This window comes from Stenella coeruleoalba (assembly GCF_951394435.1).
Source record: "Stenella coeruleoalba genome assembly, chromosome: 2".
Classification (NCBI taxonomy): Eukaryota; Metazoa; Chordata; class Mammalia; order Artiodactyla; family Delphinidae; genus Stenella; species Stenella coeruleoalba.
The window spans coordinates 52,207,209-52,231,899 of NC_137147.1; the positions used below are offsets into that span (position 1 = coordinate 52,207,209).

Sequence of the window (24,691 nt, forward strand, 5' to 3'; positions counted from 1 at the left end):
GTTTTAGTGCCAGTACCATGCTGCCTTGATTACTGTAGTTTTGTAGTATACTCTGAAGTCAGGGAGACTGATTCCTCCAGCTCTGTTTTTCTTTCTCAAGATTGCTCTGGGTATTCAAGGTTTTCTGTGTTTCCATACAAATTGTGAAAATTTTTGTTCTATTTCTGTGAAAAATGCCATTGGTAGTTTGATAGGGCTTGCACTGAATCTGTAGATTACTTTGCATAGTATAATCATTTTCACAATGTTGATTCTTCCAATCCAAGAACATGGTATATCTCTCTGTGTGTTTATATCATCTTTAATTTCTTTCAGCAGTGTCTTATAGTTTTCTGCATACAGGTCTTTTGTCTCCTTTGGTAGGTTTAGTCCTATGTAATTTATTCTTTTAGTTTCATTGGTAAATGAAAATTTTTCCTTAATTTCTTTTTCAGATATTTCATTGTTAGTGTTTAGGAATGCAAGAGATTTCTGTGCATTAATTTTGTATCCTGCTACTTTACCAAATTCATTGATTAGCTCTAGTAGTTTTCTGGTAGCATCTCTATTGTATCATGTCATCTGCAAACAGTGACAGTTTAACTTCTTCTTTTCCAATTTGGATTCCTTTTATTTCTTTTTCTTCTCTGATTTCCGTGGCTGAAACGTCCAAAACTATGTTGAATAATTGTGTTGAGAATGGGCAACCATGTGATGTTCCTGATCTTAGAAGAAATGGTTTCAGTTTTCCACCGTTGAGAAAGATGTTGGCTGTGGGTTTGTCACATATGGCCTTTATTATGTTGAGGTAGGTTCCCTCTATGCCTACTTTCTGGAGAGTTTTTATCATAAATGGGTGCTTAATTTTGTAGAAAGATTTTTCTGCATCTGTTGAGATTATCATATGGCTTTTATCCTTCAGTTTGTTAATATGGTTTATCACATTGATAGATTTGCATATATTGAAGAATCCTTGCATTCATGGGAAAAAACCCACTTGATCATGGTGTATGTATGATCCTTTTAATGTGCTGTTGGATTCTGTTTGCTAGTATTTTGTTTAGGATTTTTGTATTTGTGTTGATCAGTGATATGTCCTGTAGTTATCTTTTTTTTGTGACATCTTTGTCTGGTTTTAGTATCAGGGTGGTAGTGGCCTCATAGAATGAGTTTGGGAGTTTTCCTCCCTCTGCTATATTTTAGAAGTGTTTGAGAAGGATAGGTGTTAGCACTTCTCTAAGTGTGTAATAGATTTCACCTGTGAAGCCATCTGGCCCTGGGCTTTTTTGTGTTGGAAGATTTTTAATCACAGTTTCAATTTCAGTGCTTGTGATTGTTCTGTTCATATTTTCTATTGCTTTCTGGCTGGATCTTGGAAGGTTGTACTTTTCTAAGAATTTGTCCATTTCCTCCAGGTTGTCCATTTTACTGGCATATAGTTGCTTATTGTAATCTCTCATGATCCTTTGTATTTCTTCAATGTCAGTTGTTACTTCTAATTCTATTGATTTGAGTCTTCTCCCTTTTTTTCTTGATGAGTCTGACAAATGGTTTATCAATTTTTTTTGTCTTATCAAAGAACCAGCTTTTACTTTTATTATTGTTTGCTATTGTTTTCTTCATATTTTTTTTCGTTTATTTCTGACCTCATCTTTATGATTTCTTTCCTTCTGCTCGCTATGGGTTTTTTTGTTCTTCTTTGTCTAATTGCTTTATGTGTAAGATTAGGTTGTTTATTTGAGGTTTTTATTGTTTCTTGAGGTAGCCTTGCATTGGTATAAATTTCCCTTTTAGAACTGCTTTTGCTGACTCCCATATTTTGGATTGTTGTGTTTTCATTGTCCTTTGTTTCTAGGTATTTTTTGATTTCCTCTTTGATTTCTTCATTGAGCTCTTGGTTCTTTAGTAACGTATTGTTTAGCCTCCATGTTTTTGTATTTTATACAGCTTTTTTTCCTTTAATTGATATCAAGTCTCATAGCGTTGTGGTCAGAAAAGATACGTGATGCGACTTCAATTTTCTTAGATTTACCGAGGTTTGATTAGTGACCCAAGGTATGATATATCCTGGAAAATACTCCATGAGCACTTGAGAAGAAAGTGTATTCTGTTGTTTTTGGATGGGGCATCCTATAAATATCAATTAAGTCCATCCGGAGTAACGTGTCATTCAAAGTTTGTGTTTATTTATTTATTTTCATTTTGGATGATCTGTCCAGTGGTGAAATTGGGGTGTTAAAGTCCCCTACTATTATTGTGTTACTCGATTTTCCCTTTTATGGTTGTTAGAATTTGCCTTGGGTATTGAGGTGCTCCTATGTTGGATGCATAAATATTTATAATTGTTATATTTTCTTCTTGGATTGATCCCTTGATCATTATGTACTGTCCTTCTTTGTCTCTTGTAACAGTCTTTATTTTAAAGTCTATTTTGTCTGACATGAGTATTGCTACTCCTGCTTTCTTTTGATTTCCATTTGCGTGGAATATTTTTTTCCATCCCCTTACTTTCAGTCTGTATGTGTCCCTAAGTCTGAAGTGGGTCTCTTGTAGACAGCATATATATAGGTCATTTTTGTATCCATTCAACTAGTCTGTGTCTTTTGATTGGAGCATTTAATCCATTTACATTTAAGGTAATTATCAATAAATATGTTCCTATTACCATTTTCTTAATTGTTTGGGTTTGTTTTTTAGGTCTTTTTCTTCTTTTGTGGTTGCTGCCTAGAGAATTTCCTTTAGCATTTATTGTAAATCTGGTTTGGTGGTGCTGAATTCTCTTAGCTTTTGCTTGTAAGTCTTTTTATTTCTCTATCAAATCTGAATAGATCCTTGCTGGCCAGAGTAATCTCGATTGTAGGTTTTTCACTTTCATCACTTTAAATATGTCCTGCCACTCTCTTCTGGCTTGCAGTGTTTCTCCTGACAGATCAGCTGTTAACCTTATGGGGATTCCCTTGTATGTTATTTGTTGCTTTTCCCTTGCTGCTTTTAATATTTTTTGTTTGTATTTAATTTTTGCTAGTTTGATTATTATGTGTCTTGACATGTTTCTCTTTGGGTTTATCCTGTATGGGGCTCTCTGTGCCTCTTGGACTTGATTGACTATTTCCTTTCCCATGTTAGGGAAGTTTTCAACTATAATCTCTTCAAGTATTTCCTCAGACCCTTTCTTTTTCTGTTGTTTTTCTGGGACCCCTATAATTCAAACGTTGGTATGTTTAATGTTGTCCCAGAGCTCTCAGACTGTCCTCAATTCTTTTCATTGTTTTTTCTTTATTCCGCTCTGTGTTAGTTATTTCCACTCTTTTATCTTCCAGATCAGTAATCCATTCTTCTACCTCAGTTATTCCGCTATTGATTCCTTCTAGAGAATTTTTAATTTCATTTATTGTGGTGTTCTTCATTGTTTGTTTGCTGTTTAATTTTTCTAGGTCCTTGTTAAACCTTTCTTATATTTTCTCCATTCTATTTCCAAGATTTTGGATCATCTTTACCATCATTACTCTGAATTCTTTTTCAGGTAGACTGCCTATTTCCTCTTCATTTGTTTGGTGTGGTGGGTTTTTACCTTTCTCCTTCATCTGCTGCATATTTCTCTGTCTTCTCATTTTGTTTAACTTACTGTGCTTGGGGTCTCCTTTTCGCAGCCTGCAGTTTTGTAGTTCCCATTGTTTTTGGTCTCTGCCCTCAGTGGGTGAGGTTAGTTCAGTGGCTTTTGTAGCCTTCTTGATGGAGGAGAATGGTACCTGTGTTTTCGTGGGTGGGGCTGGATCTTGTCCTTCTGGTGGGCAGGGCCACGTCCGGTGGTGTATTTTGGTGTGTCTGTGAACTTAGTATGAGATTAGGCAGCCTCTCTGCTAATGCGGGGGGGCGGGGGTTGTGTTCCTGTCTTGCTAGTTGTTTGGCATGGGGTGTCCATCACTGGAGTTTGCTGGCCATAAGGTGGAATTAATTCTTAGTGTTGATACGGAGATCTCTGGGAGAGCTCTTGCTGATTGATATTACGTGGGGCCAGGAAATCTCTTGTGGTCCAGTGACCTGGACTTGGCTCTCCCACCTCAGAGGCTCAGGCCTGACACCTGGCCAGAGCATCAAGACTCTGCCAGCCTCATGGCTTGGAAGAAAAGGAAGAAAAAAAAGGAAAAAAAAAACAAAATAATGAACAGTCAGAGCCGTAGGACAAATTGTAAAAGTAAAAATAAACAGGGAAAATCCCACAAAGAAACATACACACACTCATAAATGGAAAATGAACAAATAACAAAAACAAACAAGTAAATGAACAGTCAGAACCTTAGGACAAATAGTAAAAGTAAACCTAAACAGTCAAAATCATACAAAGAAACATACACATACACACTCACAAAAAGAGAAAAAAGGAAAAAAAAATTTTAATTAAAAAAATAAAAAATAAAATAAAAAGTAAAAAAAAAAAAGAGAGCAATGAAACCAATAAGGAAATCCACCAATCATAACAAGCACTAAAAACTAAACTAAGCTAAATGTGAAAAGCAGAAACAAATCAGGTGTGGAAAGCGAACCCCAAGTCTACAGTTGCTCACAAAGTCCACTGCCTCAATTTTGGGAATATTCGTTGTCTATTCAGGTATTCCACAGATGCAGGGTTCATCAAGTTGATTGTGGGGATTTAATCCACTGCCCCTGAGTTTGCATGGAGAAATTTCCCTTTCTCTTCTTTGTTTGCACAGCTCCTGTGGTTCCGCTTTGGTTTTGGCCCTGCCTCTGCATGTAGGCTGCCCTCAGGCATCTCTTCCCTGCCCAGACAGGAGGGGATTAAAACAGCGACCAATTAGGGCTCCCTTGCTAACTCAGGCCAGGGATAGTGAGGGGTATGGTAGTCATAATTGGAATGCAGGGTGAGCCTGTAGTGGCAGAGGCCAGCATGACATTGTAGCAGCCTGAGGCACGCTGTGTGTTCTCCCAAGGAAGTTGTCTCTAGATCTCAGGACCCTGGCAGTGGCATGCTGAACAGGCTCCTGAGGGGGTGTGGGTAGTGACCTGTGCTTGTACACAGGATTCTTGGTGGCAGCAGTGGCACTGTTAGTGTTTCATGCCCAACTCTGGGGTCCAAGATGACTGCTGCAGCTTGTGCCTGTCTCTGGAGCTCGCTTAGGCAGTGCTCTGCCTTCTGTGGGTACACGGAGCAGAAATCACCTCTTCTCGCACATGCAGAAACAATGGTCTCTTGCCTCAGGCAGTTCCAGAGTTTTTCCCGGACTCCCTCCCAACTAGCTGTAGCGCACTAGCTAGCCCCCTGCAGGCTGTGTTCACACAGCCAATCCCAGTCCTCTCCCTGGGATCTGACCTCTGAAGCCCGAACCTCAGCTCCCAGTCCCCACCCCACCCAGCAGGTGAGCAGAAAGCCTCTTGGGCTGGTGAGTGCCAGTCGGCACTGATCCTCTGTGCGGTAATCTCTCTGCTTTGCCCTCCGCACCCCTGTTGCTGCTCTCCTCTGTGGCTCCAAAGCTTACCCCCTCCGCCACCCCCTGTCTCCGCCAGTGAAGGGGCTTCCTAGTGTGTGGAAACCTTTCCTCCTTCACAGCTCCCTCCCAGTGGTGCAGGTCCCGTCCCTATTCTTTTGTCTCTGTTTATTCTTTTTCTTTTGCCCTACCCAGGTACATGGGGAGTTTCTTGCCTTTTGGGAAGTCTGAGGTCTTCTGCCAGCATTCAGTAGCTGTTCTGTAGCGGCTGTTCCATATGTAGATGTATTTCTGTTGTATTTGTGGGGTGGAAGGTGATCTCCATGTCTTACTTGTTCACCCTCTTGAAGGTCTCCATCACTTATTTTCATAGAATAATGTTTTTACTTAAAAGGATGATTGTTATACAAATAATGGTTATTCAGACTTGGGTATTTGGCAAATATTTTCTCAAAAATGATTGAAGTGAATTTGCCATCCCAAATAAGATACCTTAGTTATATTTATTACTAATGATAAATTTTACCTTTTCAAGAGAAAAATTAGAAGTTTGGAAAATCTACCAGCATAAGTATCGCTGCTTCCCAGCACTTAAAGACTCTTCTGTCTGATGATATTAATATATGTGACTTGTATTATATAATGAAATATGACAACATCTGGAAGATCTGCATAACTCAGTGAATTCATATTTTCCAGATGACTAATGTATGATGCTACAAAATCATGTATGAGTAAACAATCCATTAAAAGTGCAAGAAAGACCAATGGATTTTAGTCTCACAGAGTGCCAAAAGGGCATTTATATGGTTTTTGATTCTACTTTGCCATCAAATGTTAGGAAACTAACACTTGTGGGGTTTTAGTTTAGTATTAAGGAAGGCTATCCACAATTATTTGAAAAGGCTATTGAAACACTCCTGCCTTTATTACCAGATATCAGTGTGAGGCAAGATTTTCTTCACATATTTCAAACAAAGCAATATGTTGCCACAGATTGCATGCAGAAGGTGATATAATTATCGAGACAGCTCTTTTCCACTAAAGCAGATATTAAAGAGATTTGCAAAGCTATAAAGCAATTCCATTCATTTTACTCAATTATTTTTGTTTTGAAAAATATAATTTTGTGATTAAAAATGTTCCTTATGTTAATGTCTTCAGTTTATTAATATGATTTAAAATGAGTTAATACATAATTTAACATTGTCTCAGTTTTAATTTGTACTACAATGATTATGAAAAGATATAATTCCAATAAACAAAAGCTATTTGGGGTCCTTAATAATTTTTAATAGTGTAAAGGTGTTCTAAGACCAAAAAGTTTGATAACTGCTAGTCTATATCATAATTTCTTCTCTCAAACTTACTTTTCTCTTTCACACACACACACACACACACACACACACACACACACACACTCACTCTTGTTCTTTCCCCCCACCTCCAATTCCTGGACAATTCCCAATACTGTAACAGTATTCTATAACTAAATTATTGTATTAATATTATTTTTTTTAATTTTTTATTTTTTTTGCGGTACGCGGGCCTCCCACCGCAGTGGCCCCTCCCACTGCGGAGCACAGGCTCACATCGGCAGGCAGACCCCCAACCACTGCGCCACCAGGGAAGCCGTAATATTATATTTTTAATATCTGAAACTGCTAGGCCATTTCCATAACTCTTTTTATCCTGAACTTTTTATGTTTTGAAATATTTATTTTTAAAAATCAATTTTGGTACCATATTGTGATACTCAAAGAAAACTTCATATTTTAATTGGTAATTGGTATTTATTATATCTTAGGTTATCTCTTAGAAGTATCTATTACTTTAGAGAGAACATATCTCTATACAAGGACAAAATTATGTAATTTGCTTATTTATTTCAATTTTCTTTATTTGGTTACCTATAAAATTTGAAATTTAAGTTAAAATAGAATCCTAGATTTCCCCATGGAAATAGTACTTATCAAACCAGTGCCCATGTTACCCTTCATCTTTTTATGAGCATATTAATAGTCAGCTTATAAACTGCTTGAAATCAGGAATCATTCCATTTATTTATTTTTGGCCGTGTTGGGTCTTCGTTTCTGTGCGAGGGCTTTCTCTAGTTGTGGCAAGTGGGGGGCCACACTTCATCGCGGTGCGCGGGCCTCTCACTATCATGGCCTCTCTTGTTGTGGAGCACAGGCTCCAGAGGTGCAGGCTCAGTAGTTGTGGCTCATGGGCCTAGTTCCTCCACGGCATGTGGAATCTTCCCAAACCAGGGCTTTAACCCGTGTCCCCTGCATTGGCAGGCAGATTCTCAACCACTGCGCCACCAGGGAAGCCCATTCCATTTATTTTTGTGTATATTTTCTGCACAAAGTGTTGGATAAACATTTGAAATTTATTTTTATGAATTACTCAGTTTTTATTAATCTCTAGGTAACATTTTCGTTTCATTCACAATTAAGGGCAAGCATGAATATATTTATACTGATATTGTAATGATTTGGAGAACTTTTTAAAGATACTTAATGTCATTAGATCATAAATTTTAATTAACATTGTATGAAAATAGCATAAATAATGGCAGTATTAAAGGATTTAAAATTTTTTTTTTTTTTTTGCGGTACGTGGGCCTCTCACTGTTGTGGCCTCTCCCGTTGCGGAGCACAGGCTCCAGATGCACAGGCTCAGCAGCCATGGCTCACGGGCCCAGCCACTCCACGGCATGTGGGATCTTCCCAGATGGGGGCACGAACCCGTGTCCCCTGCATCGGCAGACGGACTCTCAACCATTGCAACACCAGGGAAGCCCAACGATTTAAATTTTGATGGCCCACTCCTTAGTTGCATTTTTCTATGTTTCTTCATTTGTGTTTGACCAGAGGATTTCTATCAGCAGTTTTTCAACCTAAACATAGTAATAATAAAATATATGTTATACATCAGGGACAAGGAGAGAAATAAACTGAATCATTTTTACATCCTGTTTTATATCACTTTACAGTACTATCATGTGACTTTTATCCATGTTTTATAAGCTAAAATACACAAAATTTGAGTTGAATGCCAGTCTTTATTTCTGGTAAAATCTAAAACTGTTGTGCACAGCTGTGTTTAAAAGAATGGTATTGTTTATAATGGAATGTTTTAGATATTCAAAGTGCTTGGCAATTTAATAGAAATGTTCTCTTTGGAAAAGTTTACACATTTTTTGAAAATAATTATTGATGTAAAGTGAATTCTAATTATCAAAACAGACAAGTCATTTGTGGGCTTATTAAAGCAAAAACATAAAAAAATAAAACCATTTTTAACAACCAGGTGTATAAAATTACACATAATTTCAATAAGCTATTATGGTAATATGCTTAAATTATCCAAATCAAATAGAAAATTTTGACTAAAATACTGAAGCATGTCCAGAAAGAAAGTGAGAACCTACCTGTAGTACCTTTACTAAGTAAATAAAAAGTGCCTTACAGGGTTTCGAAAATATGAGTGAGAATTTTAGAGTCTCAGCAAAAAGAAACTAATCCATATTTTCAGTGTACTACTTATATTTAACTTCCTTTGTATTATATTTATATTGCCCTTCACACTGGTTAAACTTGGATGCACTCTATGCAACTGAATTAGAATTATACACACTATACAATGATGACATTGCATTTTAAACTTTTATAGTTGAATTATGTGTATAAACTTTTCTTCTTAATTTCCAATAACTTGCCAAAAATGGCACTGTAGCAGTTCCGAAAGCCAACTCTTCAAATGAATAATTGCTATTTAATTTTTCAGTGCGAAAACCAACCTAAAGTAACAATCTTTGTTGATGCTTGCTCAGATCAGGTGGACCAAAACAGCAGGAAGTGCTTCTGACAGATTCCAAGACTCAAGTGTCTTCAACGAGACTTTGAGGATTACAAATATTCAGCGACACCAAGGAGGCCGGTATTACTGTAAAGCAGAGAATGGCCTGGGGTCCCCAGCGATAAAGTCAATCAGAGTGGATGTGTACTGTAAGTAAATTTCCCAGAAATCTATAATTAAGTCTACTACAGGTTTCTTCTGTCTTACAACTTAAGGTCTTTTTTTTTATTATTATTATTGTTACATCTATTGAGAAAAACTAGGGTTTGTTCAAAAAAACAGAGTTCTATTTAGTTGAGAATGACAAGTGTATATAGTTGTGATAGCTCATTTAACATATTTCCAGAAGAAAGAATCTCCATTAGAAATTTTCATAGTTTTTATAATTAAATGATACATATTCATTATAGAACATTTAAGAACCAGATTAATAAGACAATAAATATCACTGAAAATCCAGCCAATGACTGTTAGTGTTGAATGTATATACTTCTTATATATAAATATGTAAATGCATATTTATATTTGTATTAAAAAATCATGCTGTACATACTGTAATTGGTTTTGTTAACTTTACCTATATGTAATTACTGTTATTCTTATTTTTTAAAATGCACATCATGAGCAAAGCTATTTGAATTGACTTGTGAAAGACCAAAATCTCAGTGTAGAGTCTGTTTTTGATCCAATTCTGTTGAAAGTAATCAGTACGTAGGGCAATGCTGTGCCACCTGGAATTGTTTGTTGATTTATTTTTGTTCTTGGTCTCAGTTTTCTACTTTTTGCTGTTAGCAAATATACTTAAAGTCCTCTTGGTCTCCTTACTTTCTTCCCCACCAAGACAAATTAAGGACCTACATTCAGTTTGGTCTTTTGCATAGGTTTCTATCGTTCCATTGTCGTTTTACAAGAACTTGCATTTTTTTGGTTAACTCTCTAGTGTTAGAATAAAAGGATTTTTTTAGTGATTCAGACATAAGTAACAAGTGAGGAGTTCCTGTTTTTCTACCCATCTTTCATTCTTTCCTTTTTTCTTTTCTTTCAATCAGGGTAAGTGTTGCATAGTTGGGAAAGTGATGGGAATTATATGTGATTTATCAGATCCTGTTCTGTATCTCATGTAATTATTCAGGTGACTGAGAAGTGGGTGACAAGGCTGCATTTATGATTCATCTTCCACATTCAGGTGCTTGCACCATTCCTGTAAAGGATGAGAGAGAAGAAGCCCATATCCAATCTTTCTAGCATTTCCTAGTCCCTTAGGCATCCCCTGGCATAACTAGGGCGTCTGTAGCCTATGTGCTGCTCTCTCCCTGTCCTTACAGGCCTTCAGGTTAGCCTTACCCCTATGCTTCCCAACAGTATAGCCTCTGGACACCCCTCCCCTGATCAAATATTTATAGTAACATATACTTTAAAAAAATACTATGTTTAGTGTTTTTCACATATAATTTTAAATGACACTAAATTTAATTTAAATGAATTAAACACTTCTATAATATAACTTTTTAAAGTACGCATCTGTGTTTTTTGTTATAGTTTTGGTCATGAAGTTTTAAAATACACAACTTCAATACCTTAGACACAATTCTAAAATCTAAAACATTCTGCAGATTGAATGGGTGTGTTTTGTTTAATTTTATTGGTGGCAACATCTAACCTGAAATGACTTGAATACAAAAATAGAAAAGACTTTTTCTGGTCTTTATTTACCCTACTTTGTCTGAATAATCATATGTTTTGCTCTGGAAATAATGTATTTGATTACACAGTGTTGCCACAGAGCCTGCTGGCTGTGTTATATTATACATGGTATATGTACTTTATTATCTTCCTAAAATCTGAAATATTCTGAAAAACATTCCCCTAAGGCTTTGAATAAGAGATTGTGACTTGCATTGCCACTCCAATAAGTTTGATAAAAACAATAAAATGGTATTGCTGTGTTAAAAATCTAATACAAGAGGGAAATGACATTTTTAAAGACTTTTAAAAAGAGGCTTCTCTTCTTACTGCAAAGCCTTTTCAGTACTATTCTGCATTATACCCACTCTTTTCTGTTTGTTCATATCCCTTGCTGTCCAGACTCAGTTGTGCCTCAGGATCTTAGTTCACATTGCACACTTGGGTGGAACTGACAGCACGACTCCCTCCAGTTTTCCCAAGCCCTGTTAGTCTTTTAAGGCCTGTGTTACCTTCCAAGCAGCCATGCTTGAAGGCACTAGCTCTATTCCCTTCTTCTACGCCTCCTTTGGGATTTTTCCCACACAACCCAAACTTGACAAACATCTTGTTCTATGTAGTTTAAGTTAAATGTCATGGTGATGCATACCATAGTGAAGTACTACTTTCAGTAAGCTTCTGGTGACAAGGATTTATTAGAAAGCTGTCTAAAATTATATTATTTGAGAGAATAACATGTATTCAATTATGGACTGTATAAACAAATGTGACATCTCAATAATATAAATTTTCCTGGGAATACCTTACCTTCAGCTCCAGAGAAGATTTTTTTTTTTTGGCCATGGCTGTGCAGCATGTGGCATCTTAGTTCCCTGACCAGGGATAGAACCCACACCCCCTGAAGTTGAAGTGTGGAGTCTTAACCACTGGACCACCAGGGAAGTCCCAGAGAAGATCTTTCTTATGGGGATCTAGACATGCGTTTTAAGTAGTTATGCCTATTTTGAAATTTTAAATAAATAAATTCCTTCACATAGTAAGTTTTCAAACATGTTTTGACTGATAAGAATACAATTGAGACAATTAGGCCTTTTTGGGAATCCATGTTGTCCAAATATAACCTTGATTGAAAAACACAGTTTTTAAGCAACACAGTTTTTAGGCTCAAGTATGTTTTCTCTACATGAATATTTATACTTTAAAACCTGTCCTATCATTGTCAGTAGCAACATGACTAGCATATCAGTGCTGAGTTTAAACTTGGCAACCTTGACATCTAGAATTGGATTATAGTCTTAAGATTCATCTGCTACTTGGATTTTGATTTGATGTTGGACTGGTCGATTGAATAGAAATTCATTTTTATAAACCATAAACAAGTGAGCAACTTTATTTCAGGTGCTGTTGCCGTAACTACGTTTTGAAATGCTAAAACAATAGGATTAATTATTATTATTTTTTTTATGCTTGAAGTCATGGTTTTAGAATCATCAACTATACTGTAGATTACTATTTCTTTTTCTAAACTAATTTGTCAACATTGGTAGAACTTGGAGCAGAGTATAGGCATAGAATACAAAATAATCTGCAGGTAAGGATTATATTTGCAACAACAAGCTGAGGCAAACTATGGCTTAGATTTAACAAAAATTCTAATAAATGATATTAGAATTTATCCTTGAATCCCTTGTTATAGGTTGTCTTTTTAAAATCTTCCATAAAATATGAAGTTTATAGCCATCCTGGAGAGATTTCATAATAGTAAAAATGTGTATCTCTCATTAAACCCCATGTTCTGATCATAAGTTTCTAGACTTTAGAGCTAATGCCTACCTAAAATAAAATTTAGTGCTAACTCCTCATTATTTTGATAAGGAAATTTATTTTCAGAAGAGGAACCTGCTGCAATGCTGATTGATATAAAATGAGGTGATTTTATTAGATAGATATTTTGAAATATTTGTGACACTATATTAATATTTTGATCAATTTGGGAAGATTTATTAGTTTAAATTAACAATTTCTTCCCACATAATTTTCTAAAATTTATTATAGTAGAATAATTGGGCCATGTAGGTTTTATAAAGCAACTACCCAAATGTATTTTTTTGGTTTTCTCTGTGTTACTATTTTGAGAAGTTATAGCTATGTTTCTCAGTTTATCATGACCTATCATTTTGTTTCCTAAGAATTCTAAAAGCATTCCAAAATGAAGTATAATTCCTTTAAAAGTATATTTATAAACAAGCAGATTTCATAACCACATAACTTATTTTTTTGTAAAATCTGACCTAGTCGTTTATACAAATATTTCTGATCAAAAGCTCATCAATTACAATTCTTCTTTTTCTGGGAAATAGCTTCTGAGGGTCTGAAAACTAACAGCTATATGTTTAAGAAAAACATGCAGGATTAGTTCTACTTAAACCTGCTGTTTTCAAACATATTCATTCTTCACATCTTCTCCCTAAAACTATGCTAAAACAATAATAAAGGAATAAAACAACAGTAACAACAGCAAAACACATATCAACAGTGATAGAGAGAATGGGAGAGGAGATGACAGGAAAACAATTTTGAAGGAAAAGAATCAGATCAGGGAATGGCCACTGCTCAGCATCCTAAAGAAAAATTGAATCAAAGCTGTCAGTATGTAGGAGGACAGAACTAGGCATACTGAAATGTTATAGAATTCTTAATAACTCAGGAATTGGAGACACCATTTAGCTCTTAGAGTATAATTCAGTCTAAAAACAGAAGAAGTGGTTGAAGGTCTATATAAGAAGAGTTAAATACTCAGATCTCCTTTCACATTTCACACAATTCAGTGCCCAACTACCTCCTTTCTCCCACCAACTTCCTAGTCAAATCCCTGCAGAAGGCTAGAAATCTATTTTTGTGAGATGTTGAGCCTGAGAAACTTTGAACTGAGAAACATGGAATCATTGAAAACAAAAGGCAACATAGTCTTAAATCAGGGTTATTAAGTGAAAGTTTACATACTCATCACAATCTCTTTTGACACTTGGTTGTGAGAATTCCTTTCTGGTGGAATATTGGAGAATTCCTATCTAGGAAAATTGATGATCTCTGGAGAAAAGGCTATAGATCCTGACAAAAGGGTCCTTGTCAAAACAACCTCACTAATACACTCACAGTGAAGCCTACTGTTGATCAACAGAGCTACCAATAAGCTGTTTTATAACTGAGTCTTAGATGTGAGTATACCAGATAACCAAACGTTTGAGACAATCTTCTAAAAAATAAAAGAGAGAAACCAAGAAAAATAAATGGGGAAAAGAATTCAGGAAACAAGGATACTTCAGGGAGCCCAACTACAAAATAAAACACAATTATTGATATTTTTAATTAGTATTCTCAGAAAAAAAGGGAAATGTTGCATTCACATAACAAGAATAGGAAAAGAGAAAAAAGGAATTTTCAGAGAACATCAGTGAACTCTTAGAATATTAAAAATGTTAACATAAAAATCAATAAAAGGGATGGAGATAAAGTTGATGAAATCTTACAGAGAATAAAACAAAATTTAATAATCAAAGGGATGGAAGAAGAAGGAGAAGATAAGAAGATTAGAGAAATGGTCCAGCTAATCTAACGTTTGAATAGAATTCCAAAAAGAGAAATAGAGATGAAGAAATTATTTTCAAAAAAATTAATAAAAATTTCTATCATATTTAGACCTACGTTTCTAATTAAAAAGCACCCACTAGGTGTCTAGCACATAGAGTAAGCAAGATCCACACCAAAACACATCCACATGCAATTCAAACACTAGGATAAAAATGAAGATCTTAAATGTTTCCAGTGAGATTTTCATTTTTTCCAAAATGATCACATACAAAGAATTAGGAATCAAAATGGCATAATAGAAATTGGAAAGCTAGAAGACAATTGAGTAAAGCTTTTGAAATTCTGAAGGAAAACTATTTTCAAACTAGAATTTTTCTACATAACCAGACATATTTTTTTCAGGTATTGAAGAAGAAAGAAGACATTTTTAGACCTATAAGATTTCCAAATTATTTCTGCCACGTTCCCTTTCTCAGGACACTACTTTTATATATGTTCCACCAAAACTGATTTAAAAAATAGGAGATTGTATATAGGAGAATATAGAAGGGAATCCCAAGATGATACCAAGCAAAATACCATGATGATAGCTGTGCCTCGGAAGTCAAGAGCAACCAAGACAGACTGAGTCTGGGAGAAGAGGCTTCATGAAGGATGTCTTCAGGAGAGAGATGCAACTAGTGGGCTATCTGATGGTTTAGAGAAGGATTTTACACTTCTCATGGAAAGCTTAATAATATGGTAATGATGGGTGTATACATGATTGAGGAAACAAAATGTGAGTGTTAATAACAGAACACAAAGAAAGAGTTGTATGAAATGAAATTAATTGGAATATATTACAAGGTTCAACTCTGAAGAGATACTTGGATAATGATAACAATAGCGGTTGACTTAACCATAAGTATATAAATATAAGGAATATGGGGAAAGCGGAGAGTTAGTACAAGAGAACTAAAGGCTTCTCTTCAACAGGAAGAAATCAGTAAGACAACGTGAAAATGGAAAAAAAAATCTATAAAGAGCAGTTAAACATTTAGAAATATGAAAGCAAAACCAAGAATGGTTAAGAGATGAATTTGAAAGGTTGCCTCTGGGTATTAGAAATACTTGAGGTTGTGTTTTGTATAATCATTGGCTTTCTAAACTATGTGCATCTATAATTTGATAATTTTTAATTCATAAAATATAGATTTGAAGATTTTGCCTTGTAGGTCCTTGTTATTAAGCTCCTAGAAGTGAAAACTAATCCCATTCCAGATTTTATCAGAAGATTGTTGTCAATTCTAATTATATTTACACTTTTCTTTAATTCTCCATAAGAATTGATGTTCTTTGATATTTGACACCAAATCACCAAATAAAGTTGACTGAAAAAGTATCTTAAAAGAAAAGGACAGACAATAGCATAGGGAACATTGTTGCCACACTCTAACTAATTTTCCCCCCCAACAGATAGAATAAAACTCTTTCACTACCATTTGTTTACTGGTGGTTTAGATGAGACATTTACAAAGTAAATTTTTACCCTTCTTCATGCCACAAATATTTGAGAGGCTATTCAAAATATAGTTGCATTAAATTTTGTGAGGCTAAAAAGGAATTTATTACATAATTTGTACCTTCATTGAGTTTGAACTACTTAAAGAGACAACATGAAATATATAATTTATTTAAATGGGACACAAATGATAAGCAAGAAAGTAAATAACATAAATGATGCCACACAATATGAATGATGTGTCAGATGGCACAGAAAATGGAAGAGTGAGATGGTACTGTGGCCTCTTATCATTAAAGAAGTAGGATTGACATTGTAGTTTGAAGGATGAGATTTGACATGCATCTGAAAACTTCTGGTAGTTTTTTGTCCTGAACTCTCTTTTTCCAGGATGTTTGTATAGCAAACAGCCTTAGATATTAGAGTCAGTATCTGCCTCCAGAGCAGAAGAAAGATTTGCTTCCTGACCAGGATAATAAAGGTAATGTCTCCCTCAGGGACAAAGATTAGGTAGGTTTGCTAGTAGGACCTTTTAAGATCAGAAGTTTCTTAAACTCCAGATTCCTTAGCTGTGTCGCAAACTATGTACAGCATTCACCTGGACTGCTCCCACATTGCTCCTATGGAAATTGAAGGAGGAGAACCTATGACGACATGAGGCTCATCTGAGACTTGGGTGATAAAGTCCTTTGCTTCTGACAGGAGCAAAGACAGGAGTCTCATGTCTTCTGTGAGCTTCCATGAAGCTGTGGCAAGCTAACTTGTTAGCTAGTAAATAGGGAAAATACCCGACTCTTCAGAGTTCTTACACAGTAGGTTTAAATAAACAGAAGGGAAAGCCAAATGTATTCCATAATGAGTGAGTAGTTTGAAGACACAGAAGAGAGATTAAGTGAACTGTGTTTGGGGAATAGTGACTCAAATGGTGGGTTTAGAGGAAGAATGAAAGCTTAATTTGAAAAGTGGGCTGTCATATTGTGTTGAGATTTTACTGCTAATGTTTTCAGACCATATGAATGATTATCTGCTATTTATGTGAAATATAAAATGAAGAAATTATAATTTTAGGACTTCAGAATTACTGATGAGAATCAGCATTCTCCTAATACTAATACTGCTTCATTTGACCTACGAAACAATGGCCACTCATAAGGAACTCCAATATCTGTCTTTGGAGGAAGAGAGTATATTCTACAATATGTTAAAAAAAAAAAGTAGGTTCATAGAATTTTGAAGTCCTCGTACTAAAATATATTTGTTACCTTGAGATTCTTGAGGGCGTATAAACAATTTTTTGAGAATGTGTTTCCATAATTCTTTCACTTATTCTCAGCCATGACTGTATTGCTCACAGAGTAATAGAGGTCATACAACTTTAAAGGTTAGGGTTTGATTAAAACTTATTCTTAATTCAAAAAGAAATTAGATTCAGAGATGTTAGCTTAATAAGTTTTCATCTGTGCAGACACTGTTCACACATGAGACAAATCTTTTCCAATATCCATTAAACATTTTGTAAGCCTTCTTATTTCTGAAACATACTCCCCACTTTAATTTCACTTAGGTAGATTGTTCCATTTCATTATATCCAGAACAAGCGGTGAAATTTTTTGTCCTTGTCTGTTAGATTTTTTATTACATCTTCACCTGAGAAATTAATGGGAGATTAGGATGACATGTTATCAATTTATTCTTCAGATGCAATTTACCTGTGTTAGAATTATAAACGTCACAGTTAAAAAATATTGGCAGTGAGTTGTTTGAGTTTATTTTTATTAGACCCATCAACATGACTTCTGGACAACAAAGTTTAGGAAAAATGTCTACAACGACTAATGGAAATTCTGGTAGCAAGACTACTGCATTAAATCAATCTCATGAAACATAATTTTCTCACCACCACCCCTCCTCCCTTGGGTTGGAAGGTCTTAATGATGCTTGATATGGTAATTACAATGTTTATTAAAAATGGGTTGCTGTCATGGTAATTATCCTGTTAATAAATTTCAAGACAGAATTTTGCAATTTTGTGTATCTGCAGATGAAGAATGCTTGCTTATCAGAGTTATTTACTCACGGGACACATGACCAATCTAATTCCCGAATAGTGTTAGCATTACTAATAAAAGAACTTAGTAACACACAAAAAAACCCTTTAGTGAAAACTACAGTGAGTGTATAGAGACTCCCACCAGGTCAAAGACCATGTTAGCATCATGCTAAGATGCTTAAATTCCTGTAATCTTAGACATGAATAGGCAGATAAAGATGTATATTACATTCCTTTTAAACCCATCTAATTTCTTCTCCTCAGAGTCTTAAAGTGTACTTAGCTTCTGTAATATATTTTCAGCTTACAAGTTCTTTACTATTCTTTAAGTTCTTGTTCAATATTTTGTGCAACATTTGTAGAGTTTTTAAAATTATGTTGCCTTTCCTAGGACTTTAAGTATGCAAACATATGTCTACTCTTTCTTTCACGTGACCATTTTGTATATATGAACAAAGGCAATCTGACACCCTGCACCTTTTTTTACTGATTCATTACTCTTATGTAATTTATTGTTGTTTGTATGAGACAGTTTCCAAACATTTTACCTTCTAATGGACTCTCCATTAGGGAGAGTTTGACAAACTGCTTAAGTTTGTCAGTATTTCCCCCAAAAAATTTAGTATAGATATCAGGTGATCCACACAGTCTAAATTGGAAGTATTATCCTTATAATCAAGAAATTTGTATTCTTGCTAATAAAATTATTTATTTTGGATTCTTTAAAAACTAAAGCAATAATATTTTTACTGTGTTGATTTGAAATGTCTTGTGGTAAGAATGTTTTTCACCTAGACATTTGAAAATTTACATTCTGTTAACATTTTTTGTGCAGTTGATTATATTATAACCTGAAGGCAGAATCTTGTATTTATTCCTGTTTAATTTTGTTTTATTTTTATCTGTGCGTATTTTAAGATTTTAAAATATTTTTGTTGTAGAATTATATTTCCTATTTATTCATTTTATATTTTTCTATTTTGTTTAAAATATTATTTGTTTCCTAAATTTCATCAAATTCATTGCTAAAATATATCCTAGGGGCAAGACCAAGATCAACCCACTTTAATATGCTGTACTAAACACACCTCCAGTTTTAGGCTATCAGTTATGACCTGTGATAGACACTTTCCAGATGTTTACCAAACCAGTGTTAATTTCCTTAATACACAGATGAACTCTATTTCCCAGTCTGTTTGTCTAGTGGGGTCATGAGACAAGTTTGGCAAGTGGAATGTGAGAGGAAGTGATATGTGCCATACTCAGGTTGAGTGTCTGAAACATCTCACACAGTTCTGTACAGAGTATCTTGATTTATCTATCTCTCCATACAGAGGCTCCTGTAAAGTGTCTGATGACCCATTGTTTTTTGGAGCCACACAATGGAAAGATTGTGAATAACAAAAATCATCATTTATTTATTTATTTTTGGCCATGCCATGGAGCATGTGAGATCTTAGTTCCCTGACCAGGGATCGAACCCATGCCCCCTGCAGTGGAAGCGTGGACTCCTAACTACTGGACCTTCAGTGAATTCCCCAGAGTCACCATGTAGAGGAAAGCTACCCACGAGACCTATAAGAGTAGGAGAAATTGCATTGCAATTTTCATGAAAGGAAGATTTTTTGTTGTTTTTTAAGCCACTGAGGTTTTAGGGATATCTGTTATACTTATTCTAATCACTATTTTCTTGATTACTACTTCCATCTATTCTCCATTTCTACAGTGTATTTATGAAATTATAGAGAGTCTTCAAAAAAGTATTGGTCATTTTGTTCTTTTTAGCACATTTTAAGGGTCAGAAGTAAATACACTTTAGCAAAAACAACCACATGAAAGAAAAGAAATCCATTTATTGATTATGTGTACTAAATGGATAAAGTAGGAAAATTACTAATTTCTCAGACTCCAATTTTACAATCCCTGCCCACAGTGTAGGAAATACTCCTGGTCTAAGAGTTCTCTCCCTTGGAACTCTACGTTAATATCTTCTGCAGCTGAACCATTTTCTAGTTTGTCATTTTTCCCATTCTTTCATGAAACAAGGGTAGGACTGTGTCTCAATGGAAGAATATAATGCCAATATGTCAACTTCATTCTATGACTTATTTTTAGTTTTTATAATGTGTCAAATTCTATTCATCAGAAAAGAATCCAATTTTTGTCTAAAGTTGCAACAACTGAAGTATGAAGTAGTTGCTATTTACTTAAGCAGACCAGTTTAATAAATTGGGTTAATCCAGTTTTACATTTTGACCTGCAGTATGTTTTAGACGAACAAGATTTAGTTTCTAAACCTAAATATTAGTATAGATTTTTTAACAGGAAAAGAATATTCATCTGTGAAGGATGGTTCCTATAGCAAAACTGAAATCTGATTACCATTTTTATTCTAACCTCCTATGATTAATCACAGAGATAATATTTATAAAGAGTTCCTGCATGTGTTACAGTGGAGAATGTTAAAAAAAAAAGATTTCTCTCAGTCATGGTGTACCAAAAATACAGAATTTCCCTGATCAACTATTGCAATAGAAAATGTATTGGTGACCTCTGATACCTTCTTCTCATTCTTTATTTCTGGGTACACTGGAGTGATGTCCAAATGCATGTACCTGAAAATTCTTTTCCTAGAGATTTTTTTGGTTTCCAGAGTCTACTCTGCCCATATTCTCAGCAGGTAGAAGTTTTGAGAAATTAATGCTCACCCCCATATCTTTGAAAAAATTATTAGTGGGAGTTGGTGTACAAATACCTCAGCTACCATGGTCCTTGGATGGGATGACTCAGAGAGACTGTTTCACTGTTTCCCAGAGTTCCTTGGGAAAATTAAATTCTAATTCTTCACAATTGTCACCAGTTTAATAATGCATCATTTATTTATATATATATATATATATATATATATATATATATATATATATATATATTTTTTTTTTTTTTTTTTCCCCCACACACACTTTCCCAATACCTTATGGGTGTTTCTGGGAACACTTTTCAAATGCCCATTTTGCATTTGAGTCTTCATCATAGAGACTGCTTCTGGGGGAACTCAAAAAGACACATGTTGATAAAGGGAAGTATGATGATAAATTATTCTAGAATATTAACAGTTTGATTTTAGCTTCAGGAGCCAGCTACACATCTGACTCATTTGTATTTTCATAACCTTTATCAAAAGTTATTTTGTACATAGTGTTAAAATATTGATTAGCACGTATTTTGACTCATCTAATTTGCAATATAATTTTCATGTAATTACCCGGTATCTTTTTTAATAATAAGTGCAGGATTTTGTCCAGCATCAATTTCAAGGTATAATTTTTTTATTTCATCTCTAGAGAAGAAGAAATCTTGAATACTCTTTTATTCTCTTCTATTGGTGAGTTTCATTTACAGTTGTCAAATTTAGTGGAACAGATTCTGAAGCATATCGCTGGGTCTATAGAAGACTTAGCACTTCTTAATTCCCCATAAACATTGCCTGTTTCATACCTGTTCACTGCTTCTTATTCAGAGAACATAATGGAAGAGTTTCTTTGAAACCAGTTTAGCCCTGTCTTTCTCAAGCTGATTGTTTCTCATTCATTACTGATCAAACACACCCTCCTAAGAGCTATTCACAGAGCACGGACTGGAATCCTTTCCTGATTCCACAGGCACAGAACCAGAGTAGCTACTAACAGCTTTCTCTCAGTTGCTCTGCACCTGTTCCTACTGCCTTTAGGTCCTTGTGCTCATTCAACCTGATTGTGAAAATCCCAAGCATTCAGAGCCTTCTGGACTGGAGGTCCCCAAAGGCTACTTCAGTTATAGTCAGTCAGTTTGCAATGTTATTTGAGGACCCACTATGTGTAAAACATTCTAACTAGAAGATATGGTGAGAGATAAAACAAAAACACAAGGCCTTTACCCTACAGAAGTTTATAATTAGTTGGAGATTTGAAAAATAGACATGGAAGGGAACGTGTTTGAAAAATAAACTGGTGAGTAAAATGTATATGTGTATTAAAAGTACTAAGGGAAAAGTGATATGAAATATGACATCAGTTAGAAAGTCTTTCCACTAGGTATATTAAAGAATTCAAGAAAATAGGTATAATTATTACATCAACGTGCACTTAATTGCTAGGTTGTTAGGTAAAAACTATCAATTCTTGAACAAACTTATTTACTGAAAAGGAGCAATGTTTTTTACAAAAGTTGGTGACTATTCTAATGGGCAGCTATGTTGATATTTTTATGTTTATTTTTACCAACAAGTTGAAACAAAATGTTTGTGTCTAAATTCAGTAAAGGTTCTTTCTCGTATCTAAAAAATCATTTAAAAGTTTTATCTGTCATTTTAAAATGGTAAATTCATTGATTAAACCAAGTAAAAGGACCTTTAGAAAACAGACCATTGGTTATGTGAGATTCCTTAGCCTAAAGTTAAATGACAGGCAGATGTTCCTGCTGAGTCAACCAGACTCAAGATTGGTATTCAGTGTTCTGATTTCCAGTTCATGGACCCTCTAAGTCTAATTTTCTCCCTGAGATAAAGTCTACTACTATCAAATCTATATTGCGTACATATTTCATTTTAAAAAGTTAGAAGCAATATAATTTGTACAAATAAAGTAGCAAATAAAATGATTTGAATCTGAAAAACATGTATGAGGATGTTTAATTAGATTTATTTCACATGTTTTTAAATCTAGCAAATTCTGAGTCTCACTGAGAGGTTAAAGTAAAAGTTTGAGTAGTAAAGTATTACAGTTGAGGCTATTATGTGACTAATACTTTCTCTGAATTTATTCAGAATGTATTACAGTCTCAAATTTATAACAGTCCCAAGAAAACCTAGTAAGCTTTGCTCTGCAGCTCTGTCTATACCATGAGTCAGATGAAATAATTTGGAATATTAATTCTTGGCTAGCTTTATAAGACAAGGTGGAAAGATACTTATAGAGGGTAAAAAAAGCAATTAGATTTATACAAGATAAGAAGCTCTTTAAAATTAAAATGACTTCTACCTCCAAATTTAAATTAAGGCAAGATTTAAAAAAAATTTTTTTTCCTTTGACAATTAAAGAAAATAGTTCTTGTCAGCCTGGCCAAGGATATGACATGTGACCTTGTTTTGATACTTCATATTTTGAAAAACTTAGCTCTCTTCTCTTGATACAGGGAGAAATTAACAGTTTTTAGCATCTGTCCCATACTGGTATGGCTGAAACCACATATTAAAGTATCTGAAAAGTACGCCTATTTTCAAGCTCTTAAATTGAAAATGAAATGAAAGCATTTAAACTCTGCTAGAGTGCAGCAGTTTTGTTTGTTTTGTTTGGTTTTTGTTTTTAATTCATGGTCACTTGGGTTTGACACTAGGCTTAGAATATAAAAAATCATGTTTTTTTATGAGGTAACTATGAGGCATATATGTATTCAACACATCCAGATGGCTGTGAATGAAGTCAATTTCAGCCGTTTTCAAGTGTCCAGCCCTAAGAGTTATATTCAAAATGTGGAGTGAACACATAAAGAAAGGCTTTTAGAAATCTTTTCCAATGTTCAGAATGAGCTAAATTAGAGAAAGGGTAACAGATGCCGTTTTGTAATCCCACCTCCAACTGTTTTATTCCAGTCCCTCAGCGGAACCCCACACCTGCTTCCTGCAGACCTCTCCTACAACTGTAGTACTCCTCTTGAATTTATCTGCATATCATTGCCAGATCCATCTCTCTTAATTCAGGGCTCATCATAATACTTGTCACTAAAAATTCTACATTCATTCTGTACTTTTTTACTAATAAAACTCCAAATTCCTTGTGCTTTTTTTTTTTTCCTACATTTGACATGTAATCCTTCATCCTCCCAAACCGATGTCCTCCTCACCTCGCCTCTCCTCTTTCTCTTGCTCTCTGTATTCTAGCTGACCTTGGCCCTCTCCTGCTGCTGAAGGGCCTGGGCTTACTGCTGTCTACACACAGTGTTCCTGTTGTGTCTTCTGCATCCTCATCTCCTCTGTTTTGACCAATTTCCCAACCTTGCCTACCCTTCAAGCTTCCTTGCTGACTTCTTGAATTCTTTCTTCATCTCTTCTCCTGGGAATTATAACTTTGTTTTTTTAACTTTATACCTCAAATATTTCATGGAATTACCTGCCTCTTTATGTTACATGTACAAGATGCTTTGTGAATCCTCCAGGCCATTTTAAGATTCAGTTTTTAAGATTTTTAGAAAGGTTATGGTGAACATACAGTATTTTTTATAACATCACCAGTGACTCCATGATGAAAAATATTAATATTCTCCAGCCCTCTCTATACCCTGAGTTATATCAAACATAAAGTGTGAGAAATGAACTTTATTAAATAGCCTCAAATCATTTGAAGGCAATTTTTGTCATCAAAAGAGCTCAGGCCATGTCAGATTTTGTTTTCAAATGGGTTATGGAAAATCTTTCCTTTTTGAGAGCTTCTGTTCTTTAGAATTGTGTGGAAGAATTTGTTTAATTGTACATAAGGCACAAGGTCAATCTGTATCAATAGTTATTTTGTATGTTGACAGGTATTATATAATGATTCATGCCTATAT

The 24,691-nt window shown here is 34.8% G+C and overlaps 1 long non-coding RNA gene across 2 annotated transcripts in view; it reads left to right on the forward strand.

Annotated features, from left to right (window-relative positions):
• The window catches only part of LOC307181311, a 142,923-nt gene that overhangs the window by 101,210 nt on the left and 17,022 nt on the right, over positions 1-24,691 (forward strand). Inside the window, exons 3-4 of one of the 2 annotated variants that reach the window (XR_013826410.1) lie at positions 9,267-9,436; positions 10,420-10,865. This is a non-coding gene — a long non-coding RNA (uncharacterized lncRNA). Of the gene's footprint in view, positions 1-9,266; positions 9,437-10,419; positions 10,866-24,691 lie in introns of those variants that run through there. The other variant, XR_013826409.1, reaches the window with a different exon arrangement.